The 11,220-nt window shown below is 38.7% G+C and overlaps 1 long non-coding RNA gene across 1 annotated transcript; it reads right to left on the bottom strand.

The window, feature by feature from the left end:
- Positions 1 to 955: 955 nt before the first annotated feature.
- On the bottom strand, positions 956 to 8,986 carry LOC143160050 (uncharacterized). The gene is made up of 3 exons (XR_012995307.1): positions 8,962 to 8,986; positions 7,286 to 7,364; positions 956 to 1,031 (listed from the first exon to the last, which is right to left on the bottom strand). It is a non-coding gene; the product is annotated as an uncharacterized LOC143160050 (long non-coding RNA).
- Between the last annotated feature and the right edge of the window lie 2,234 nt (positions 8,987 to 11,220).

The following is an 11,220-nucleotide window of genomic DNA, read 5'->3' as shown; positions in this document are numbered from 1 at the left end:
AATATCACAGTGGAAAGGACATTATTATTATCATTACTATTTTAAAATTCTCAACAAAGTCACCTACAAACTTGACTGGGAAATAACATCCAAAAAAGAAAATAAGAATGGCTGAAAATTCTTCAGACATTCCCTACAACGGAGCAAGATACACTTTTTCAGAGTGCTGCACTGGCCATCTGGACCTCTTTTACAGTGTTATGAAAGGCTCTGCTTCTCAAAATTTTATCTGTATTTTATGGAATGGCTAGAGGAACTCAGAACATTCAGTTCATCATTTATTTTTCAAGCCATTTCCAAAACGTGTTCAATACATCTTAGATTATAAATTTGGGGAAAAGGATACAACGCTTCATTAAAAGGCTCCTAGATATCTAGAACCTGAGTTCCCCGATAAGGAAAATACTACTCAGTGTGGATAGCTGCTGTACCGTGGTCTAGGAGTCCTACTTGTGGTTTTTTTCGGAGTGGAGAGTAGCAACAAGTAGATGTGGAAATGCTTGCTTGAGGATGGTTTAGTGAAACAGAGAGTCATTTAACAGCATCTTTCTCCTGCCAATCTTGAACATCGCTGAGCAGGGAACTCCCTTCCATACAGGAAGATGCCTGCCTCAATTTTCATTTACTTTGCATCCCTTTTCTGCTGGAATGCTTTGGCTGCTTAAACTTGCCCTCAGAACCAGAGGACACTCAAAATCACCTTCCCATCTCCTCATTAGCTCCTGAATCTCACTCTTGTCCCACTCTCCACCTCCATTCCCTTACTCAACTTAAAATGATGTCTTTATTTAAAATAATAATTAAAAAAAATCCTCTATCATTGTTTTGAAACCTGCTTTTATGCCAGGAACATCACCATAATTTATTTACTCCACTTAAACAGTAAAACAGAAAATACGACTTTATCTTTCCATGATCTTACATTTTGCTTTCAAATTTCCATTTTTCTTCTTTATTTTCTCCCTGGATTTCATTTCTACCACATACTCAAGTGTAATAAGGCACAGTCAGGACTGAAGAACCACTCAGACCTGCAAAGAAGGAAATGGGTTTAGTAAACAGCACCAACTCCATATGCCAGAGACCCAGCAATCTACAGCCTAGCCACAGCTTTGCCACTGACTTACTGTGTGAGCTTAGTCAAGTCACTCAATCTCTCAGTTTCCCATCTGTCCTTTGGAAAGCATTATTTAACCCTAAAATAAAAACTGCTGCACATGCGCAATAATTTACAGACTTTATTTTAACACAGAGCTCTCTTAAAAGCTCACACAAATGCTTGACAGCATAGACTCCAGTCATCATGGAGAATAAAGAGCTCTCTACTGTGGAAATGTTGAGTTTGATTTCTGATCATCCTACTTGTGCGTTAGAAACACGATCACTTAACGTTCAAAAAAACGAAAAGGGAAAAAAGCCCTAAGGGAAGAATCTCTGCCGGTTTAGGAGGTTTTATTTAAGTTATACGTTCTCCACCCCCTCTCCCTCAAACCTAATCAGCATGTCCTATATTAAAGACAGAAAATGTAATTTTAGTCAAACAGTTTAAATTGGTCATATAGAACCTAGAGCTATCGGTTTTGTTGAAGCGCCAGGTGAGTGGCACTTCAGCTCTACCAAATTCAACTCCAGCAGTGAACACCAGTTCTCTCAAGGTTATTTTGTATCTGTAATGTAACCCAAATCCATCAATTATATAAACTCCTTTGGGTTAAAAAGATGGAATAAATTGTGCTAGCTTTAAGAAGATGAGTTTGATGAACCTGTCAGTATTACTAGCACTTATAAGCTGTGAATATTCTGACACATCCTGATATTAAGAACACGCCGCTAAAAGGCTCAAGCTTTAGTAATAAATGCACGGTAACTACGGGACCTTCCACTGGGTACTCCCAGCCAAGACAAATGTTAATTCCCTCACTATCTTTGCTACTGTGCAGCCCAAGCAATAGCCCCATTCTTAAACTATGAGATTTGGGAAATAATGCATATGTGTGCTGAGAAGACTGTATTTTCATATAACTCATTATTGCAGGACAGATTAATTTAAATCCAGCATTTTTAGAATCTTGCAATGTATTCAAAGTGTTATGGTGCACTATTTTTTTTTCCTAAACCAGTCCAGGCAACAGCCAAGGTCTTTAATATCATCCCCCCATGGCCTATTTAATAGCAAGGCAGAATTCAGATAGGAGGGATATTCTGCAGGATGAGGGATCTCTAGCAAGGGAATCTGAGTATTTGAGCAGCCTGGCCAGAATTTTGAAAGGCTGTTCAGGAGGGTGATATGAACAATGAAGTTCCTTTTTTGTGTTACTTTTTCCTAAGGGGAAAAAAGAAATAAGGTCTCATCCCGCCCTACTGGTTCAGGGAGATACCAGATAAAGACCAGAGGGAAATCAGTCAACAGGACAGAAATCTTCCCCAGAAGATCCTGTTTGCATATTATTTAACGATTAATTTAGTCCAGTTTTGTAAGCTTCCTCACCCTTTGCTCCCCAACAATTTCTGTACCCTTTCAACAATTCAAATTAAGTTGAGATAAGGATCTCAAATACATTATAATCCCTGTAAATTTGGTAAAATGCAATAGCATAGGAGACAGAAAGAAACTCTGAAGTGCCTCTACTGGCAGACAGGCTACAAAATTAGTTCATCCCTTTCATATACGAAAGGATACACGCAACAGACTCACCTTGGGATATAAACCCGTAGGAAGCCAAGCTTCAGACTTTCCACTGCTTACAAAGCAACTGGATTCTTTTGCAAATTGCTTACTTACCATGCTTCTTTCAAGCTGTCCCAAATCCCTGCAGCAATACTGCTTCCAGAGACCGCTCAAGAAAGCACAGACCCTTCTCACACCAGTGCTGCCTCAACACAAACCTATTTTTGGGGCAGCATTCCAGTTCCAGAGTAAGTTCACGTACATCCTGCCCGTTTCCCCAGGTAGTCTGGTGTTTTGCTAACACGGGGAATCAAGTTTTGTCTTACCACAGAATCAAGGTTATTTTACTAAGAGCAATTCTCCCATATCATACTGATCATCCTTTTTTAATTTCTTGCCCAAGCTGACGCAGCTCCCAGCCTCCACCTGAAACCTTTTCTTGTCCATATGCATTAACAGTTCATCTATTTGCTCTTTATTAATTTCTCCTCATAAAACACAATATTTTTGTCAGCTGAAATAATGATCTCCTGAGGTACTTGGCCCCAGACCTGTAAACTGTTAACACAAATTTGATTAAGGGATGGTCATTCTAGTGGGCTCAGTGGAGCCTTTGACATGGGTAAAGGCTTTCAGGGGGCAGGTTTCCAGAGGCAGGTTTTGATTTGCAATTTATAGAGACACTGGAGGATTCCTATGCATGTTCAACTCTTTCATAATATTTGACTCTCTTTCATAATTTCCCAGTGAGGTTCTTTGTCTCTTTGTCTCTGTTTCCTTTCATTTAAATTCTTTACGCTGCCTTCATCGCTTGAATTCCCTTTCCTCACACAATTCATTCCCTTCATTTGGCTATTTCACTCCTTCCTAACATGGATTCTGCCTCTAAAGCTAAGGGTAGTTAAATAAAGCTTATATGGGACAGATTTGTCCAGGACACATTACTCTTTAGAGGACAGGTGGAGGAGACATTTGTGCTTTAATATAATAGTAAATACACACAAGGCAGTGCTCCCGGCAGCACAGCTAGACGTAACACCAGATTGCTGGCAAATGACAGATAGACTTTATCCTGAATCCTCAGTGGGGAGCTCAAATCTGTATTTTTTAAACCTATCTGGAGTATTCAGTACCCTTGGTGCAATCAAGCCAACACAGGAAAAACGTGAAAAATGTGGGGTTTGCCTCTCTCTCTCTCTGTCCCCTTCCTTTCTCCCTAAAAGTTCCAGCTCCCAATTAATTATAGATATCTGCTCCTCATAATGACAGACGATTTTTTTTTTCCCCATTGGAAACAGTTTGGCTTAATTACTTCTGACATTTCAGTCAGCACACTGTGAGCTTTCTCACAATTTTGCAGCATTTAAATAAATAAATGAATAAATAAATAGCCTATTTCCCCAGCCACTAACATAGTTTATTCAGCTTCATGGTAACACAGACCACAATGGGCAAAACATCATGAATAACCAGTTCAACCAGCAGTTGACAGAATCTCTACCTTATTTACCGTAAGATATCTCTCACCCCAACCCCCATAAACAGATTTTAAAGGAAGTAAATTCATACCCTCATGTTCCTGTTCAGTAAGCAACAACATAAATTTAGAGGGAGGAGAGGAGACTGAGGTAGGGAACCAAATTAATGGCCCAACTTTAAAAAAAAAAAAGAGAGAGAGAGAGATGTTCCCCTGACCACTATCAGCCCAGGAGGGCTGCTGAGGCCAGTGTGATGAAAGGTCTATGGTAAGTGAAAGGGACAGTAGTGAATTTGTGGTGGTTTGAGCAGCCATGGGATTGTGGAAATCAGCAGTAAGAAATGTGGATAATGGCACAAGCAGTTGCCGGAGGGAGGCTCAGGGAAAAGGGATTAATGACTGTCGAGACCTGCTCCCCTTCCACTCCTTCCCTGAAATGCCAAACTGCTGAGCCAGTTATCAATCAAGAATGTGAAATACATTGGTGGATTGATTGGGTTTGATACAGTGGCAGCCAGCTACACTTTTGAATACTCTTTGAAAACAATTTTTACTGTGCAATGCTGGAGAAAGCCAACAAATAATAAACCTGTCAGAGTAGTCACCAAGTGCTCGTAAATACTAAAGCTGCTGTAGTGCCTTGCAGCTGCAAATGGGAACCATTCCAAAGCCTGAAAAATTGTCAATACTTAATCGTTACATCTCATATCAATTCTAATTTAAACTTCTACGCTCTCTTCCCCCACGTCTTATCTTCCCTCAGCAGAAAACGCACGAGTCTTAATAAAGAGCATGCTGATAGCATGCCTTTCCTTTTAGTGGGAAAGGCTTAGTTTTTTCCAGCCACACTCCATTTCTCCTGTAATTTATGCTGTTCTTCTGAGCCCTTTATTCTGAATGCCCATTTCAGGTTCAAAGTTGCATGTTTTTAAATGAGAGAATGAGGCTATATAATAACCAAAGAGGACGTGGCCCACTATCTAGCCTTTACTCAGGCAAAACTGAGTCAGTGGGATTTTGCTCGACCAAAGGCAGATGAGAAGCACAGAGTCACAGTATTTTATGTTGCCTTTGCCACACAGAAAGCAAGAAGAAGTTTTTCACTTCATATCAACAGGCTGACCTCCCACTGCTGCAATGGACAAAGGACTACAAAAAATAGACCTTGATATCTTTAGGGACTTGAGCCTATATAGCAAATGTGTGGTTTTGCAGTATTTTTGGTCTTACACCTTGTATAACAGGCCTAATGAAGCCCTGATCATTCAGTTTTAAAGACACCCTTTAAAGAAATCCTCATCAAACACAGAAGCTGTGGAAAATATTCAGCTTTTTGCCATAGCTCATGGAAGTGTGTTCCACGGTTTGCAGACAGAGCTGTGCCCTTTTGTTTTCCCCTTCATCACATCAGTGAATCCCAACAAAATCTTCATTGAGCCCAATGGAAAGAGGCATTGCTACTATGGCACATGAAATCTCTCTCAGTTTTTCTTTTTTTTTACCATAGATGGGTCCATCACAGTAGAGTAATCCCCCTCTATACAGACCAAAAGGACACATTCTGGACTTGAAGAAGGATCATATAATATCAGATAGTATCTTTGCATTTTACAGTACTTCCTTTCACAAATGACTCTTCACAATCTTTAAAAATCACAGTTTGTAATTCAGGAAAAAAAATGCCAGGTTTTGTGAAAACATAGGGAATATATTGCTCAACAACATAAGAAGAGCCACACTGTCTCAGATGAAAGATCCATGCAACCCAGTCTTCTGTCTGGGTAAATGCAGCACGATCCTTCTCCTCTTACATGCTCCTGTCAATCAGCAATGAGCTCCTTAAAAAAATCTGCTACTGTATGCTTTCTTGTAAATTCTGTGTCTGTGTTCAAGGCAGTGAGCAACTTCTCTAAACCTTTTTGTGGATTTATGATATAATTTCCATACAAATGGGAAATGCCACAGCAGGGGGGAAAAAAAAAAAATAAATTAAGGATGTTAGACAGCTACACACTGAGCAAACATGATTTGTAATTCCTAGACAATCTTTTCTTAAGTTTATTCCCCCTTTAATTTTCTTGGTTCTCTTGTTTGAATGATAGATACAGGATTCTCTCACGCTCTCATGTGTATCAGGGATTTGGTTGGAAATGTCAAATATCTCTGCTCCAAAGGCATCACAAGCTCCCACAGTACCACAGTCTGAGTACACAAAGATGCAAAAATGGCAGCAGTGGGAAAAAATTGCTGTGTTCATGCATCAGAGCAGAGTATCTTAGCTTGGGATGCTGCTACCTGTCTCTCTTTGACCTTGATGTAACTGCCAAACTTCTTGATTGGCAAAGTCTCTCTAATGACCCCCAAGGTTCTCATATTCCACCTGTCTGCTGTCTACAGCTCCCTAAAGAACATCCTCCTTCCTCTTGTCTTGGTTTCCATAATTCCTTAAAGATATGTTCAAACCACAGCTGGTAAGTTCAAGAAAACTGGCAAGAAAATGGAAAAAGAACATCACTGGGAACCATTTTCCAAAATCTGATTTAATTTTTCCATTTCAAATTTAAAGGTCAGATAGATCTCAGCACTGCCCTTGGCAGTGTATTCAAATCAGTGTGTTCAAAACTGTAAATCTAAATAGAAGCAGCAATGCTTGTAATGTTTAATTTTAGAAGTTAAGAAATAATCTTTATCTGGGACACTCCTTGGCTACATGCACTAAATCTGGAATTTGTAGGAATGGTTTTGCCATTCTCGGGGTTTTTTTAGGTTTGAGGAAACAAAGAGGGGAGAGCATTAAATGAAGACAACAGTTGTATATGTTTTCTTTATACAAAGAGAATACAGACAAAATTAATTTCATTTAAAGATAACGATATCAAATTGAGACACAGTTATTTCAAACAGACGATTATAGGCCTGATTAAAGCATAATCTGCAGTAAATGTAACTACAGAGTGGTGACTAATAATGCCTGTGTGAATGCATGCATGCACACACACAAAGACGTAAATGACCTTTCTAGCAAAGAAAGAACTTAACCTGTTTTCAAAAGAAAATGCCGATGTTATTGTCTTCCCCAATTCCATCTGCAAAGCTAAAAGTGAAGATTCTTCAGTACTTTTCCATTACTCCAGACTTACTGAAAGATGTTAGTTGAATGTGCTTCCTCATATCTTGCACCCGTGTTTAAGTTTTCTTGTTAACAGGCTTTATGACCCACTATGAAAAGAAAGTTCATAGAAAACCTGCTTGTCTACGCATTCCATGTACTTACAGTCTCCTAGTTTTGCAACCGGAAGACATGAATTAAACAGTAAAAATGCTATTGTCTTATTGTCAGAAGCAAATTTGAAGATAGAATAATTCGCAAAATTGGTCCATAAACTGTTTTGGAACTAGGCTTGATATTATGAACCAGCGATATGTATTTACTGGAACAGGCTTCCTAGAGAGGTGGTTCATGCCCCAATGCCTGACAGTGCTTAAGACGCATTTGGACAATGCCCGTAATAATATGCTTTAACTTTTGGTCAGCCCTGAAGTGGTCAGGCAGTTGGACTAGATGATCACTGTAGGTCCCTTCCAACAGGAACTATTCTGTGCTATGCTATTCTACGCTGTTCTGTGCTATTCTACTTAAAACCTTAAAAAATTTACAGCGTTGGCTGTAAAGCTATTTGAACTTCTCTGTTGTCTTTTTAGTTCCACCTTGGCTGGAAATTCCAAGTGTTGAAACAGGGCTAACAGCAAGGGACCGTAAATCTGGATGACCCTCTCTTGAAACTGAGGCACTTTTGGTCATTGAGGAACTACTGATTAAAGTAAAGAGCATGCTGAGCAATACCAGCACCCAGAAGCTTAATGGGGAAATACGAGGACTTGAGGCTGACCAGGAGTTATTCAGTAAAAAAGGTACTGGAAGTATCTCCAATAAACAAAATGTGTTTGAAAGCTTGAAATCTGGTTGTCCAAATACAGAAAGCAAATGATAAATCTCTGAAACCTATTATTATTTTAAACATACAACTTGCAGTGGGCATCTGAAAAGAGGCCTTATGTATTTGAATTTTTAGGCTTGTCAGTATTGCTCTGTTGCCATTAATTCAAAACTAACTTGCTAAGATTATCTTCCTTTCCAATCAGACCACATCACTTTGTTCCTTAATTCCTTCTGCCTTCTGCCATGTGAAATTTAAACTTCTAAAGTTAAATTTAAATTTCTTAGCTTTGTCATCATGTTCAAGAAAATCTGTAGAGCTTTCATCTCTCCAAATCTTTTTTTTAATTACTTTTTCCCATCTTGTCTGCTAAACATGGAGTACTTAAGTGGTGGAGCAAGACACAGTAGGTCAATCCTTCAACCCCTTCCCCATTCAGTTCTTCCCTTAAGACATATTTCCTCAATGCTGTCAAGAAAACCCTTAATCATTACAATAGGAGTGGAAGCAAGAGAGAAAGTGTTCTCAGTTAACATCATTTCTGGGAACTCGCTGTATAGATTCTTAAGTGAATCTGTACGAAGACTTTTACCTCGTGCACATTCTCTATGCTTAATGATTAAACCATAAATAAATAATAGCTAATTTACCATCAGGGCAGTACAGCTCAAACCAGGTACTGTACATCAAAGAGCTTTATCCAATATAGACAAGTACACAGATACAACCACAAAACTTAAGCTCACAACAATGCATACTCTGAAAACATAATTACATTTATATGACTAGCTGATATAAATTTGATAGTACGCATTTATTATAAATTACCAATTAATAATATATTACCATGCAGCAAATTAAAGTGTGTAACTCATTACCTGGAGTATACTGCTGTGCCTCAACAGACTGCTGATGTTCTGCCATTTCAGTTAATATTTTCAACATACTAGTGAATTACAACTTGTTACTCATTCTACTTCGCTTCACTGTGTACAGTGGTATATACATGTATTTGTTTTGCCATAAAAGCTTCCTAGGAAAAAAAATGAGGTTTCTAATGAATGGATATGTCATCATATAATATTAAAATAAATTTGTATAAAATATTTTTTTCACCTTTGCCTGGACAGCTAGTTATAGCATATGGTGAAAAACTGCTAAGTAGGTATAATACATCACAACTACTGCTCAGTATTTGTGCTGGGAAATTGCAAGGCATTAAATGCAAACAGGTACATTTTTGCAGACTGCAGCATAATTTACCTCACAGGAGGAATCTTGCATGACCATGAACTTAGTGAATCCCCTGAACATACTTACCTGAAAGAGGAAGAGGAAGGGAGCACTATGGAAAGGTCAGGTACTCCTGTGCAGGTGACATTGCCCCAGCTATAAATCTCAAGATATATTATTCTGCCTCCTTATCTCACAGAAAGTTTCTTTGCACCATTTTCTGCTCTTTCTTCTACCTCTTTTTGCCTTGGAGACCTGGGAACTCACACAGGGTCCGGCATCATTTACATAACAAATCACTGCCATACATCTTGGATGACCACATTAGGATCTCCCAATGTCTCACACAACCTAATAAGCTTACGAAACCCTCACAAGTCAGCTGCCTCATTCTAGCCTATGGCAAATATGAAATAATTCAACTTTGTTTAGCCTGTATGAAAGGAAATATCTTAGTGATAGATTAACTCTGGATATGTAGCACAGACCAAGTACTAGGCATTTCCTGTTACCCACAATCCCACACATAGTGTCATAACCATAAGCTAAATTGTGCCACAATAAAAGTATCACACAGAAACATGATTCTCTACACTTTAGTCTTCAATGAAATGTACCTTAATGAGATACACTTTTTACACAATGACAAAATTATAGAAGCACCAAGATGAAACTCTTTCACACAGAAAAAACATTTCTGTGGAACTACGTATAAGCCCCAATACGTTAACATTGTCTGACAATACAGAGAGAGTACTTTGTGGGAGGTACTTTCAGAAATAAATATCTAAACAATGTCATAAGAACATTTTGTAAGTTTTGAAAGTTTTTGCCATATCCAAATCATTCATAACTCAGGCTATAGCACATATTACACTGATCCAAAAATCTTTCTGTTCTTTATTTTCAAGTGCTTAAAAAGAAAGAAGAGAAATTTGAATTCCTACTACAGTACCATAACTTTAATGCATGAAAGAAAATGAAAATAAAGCAAGTTTTCTTCATGTCATGGAGGAAATGCTAAAACTCTGTTTTAGCCAAGAGAGATATTCATTGCTTTGCCATTTTCATAATGTCTTTTATTTGCTTCACATAACTATGAACTATAATACTGCAGAGGATCCATTATAGAAAAAGCAATAGCCAATTGAACAGATGGGAAGAAGAAACGTAACCACAAAGGGAGAGAGTCTAAGCTGTTTGTTCTGTTGCAGTTATGAGCTAATAAATTAGACCTTTATCAGAAATAAGATCCTCCGATTACCAATCACCTGTAAGACAGGAAAATGGCACTACAGATTCACCCGACGTGTTCCCTTTGCCACTGATTATTTCTCCCATTTTTATTCATCTTTGTCATGTGCTTAGACTGTAGGCCTCCAAGAATATTTTTTAACATGCACACTGTAGGCCCTCTTAAGCACCCCCCCACTTAAACACCACCATTCATACCTGAGCCCTTGCTCTTAGGCAGTTGCATACACAGAAGGGGCAGCCAGCCAGATGGAGCAGCCAAATCTGTCTTTACAAATACAGAGCAGCCAGAGTTTTATGGTTGGAAGAAAAAGCACTCCGAGCCAGTGCTATCCTGAATCTTTGTGAGGCCCCCCGTGGAATTCAAGTGATCACTTGATTTTCTGCAGTGAAAAAACAAACTGAGCTGCACAGAAGGAACTGTGCCAGGAAGCATGAGAAGCTCTAACCTGGGGATTACCCTGGAGATTTTGCCAAGAACAGTCTCACATTTTCAGGTTGCCACTTCTATCCACAAGCAATTCCTGAGCATGGGATAATCTGATCCAGAGTAATAGTTCAATTTCAAAGTGCTTTTCTTTGTTTTATCACAATCTGAGCATTATATAATACAGAATTACAGTTCCCCATACAGTTCTGTAACAGCAAAT

This window comes from Aptenodytes patagonicus, chromosome 4 (genome assembly GCF_965638725.1).
Source record: "Aptenodytes patagonicus chromosome 4, bAptPat1.pri.cur, whole genome shotgun sequence".
Taxonomy (NCBI): Eukaryota; Metazoa; Chordata; class Aves; order Sphenisciformes; family Spheniscidae; genus Aptenodytes; species Aptenodytes patagonicus.
Note: the sequence above shows the minus strand (reverse complement) of the source record. Positions and strands in the feature narration are given on the sequence as shown.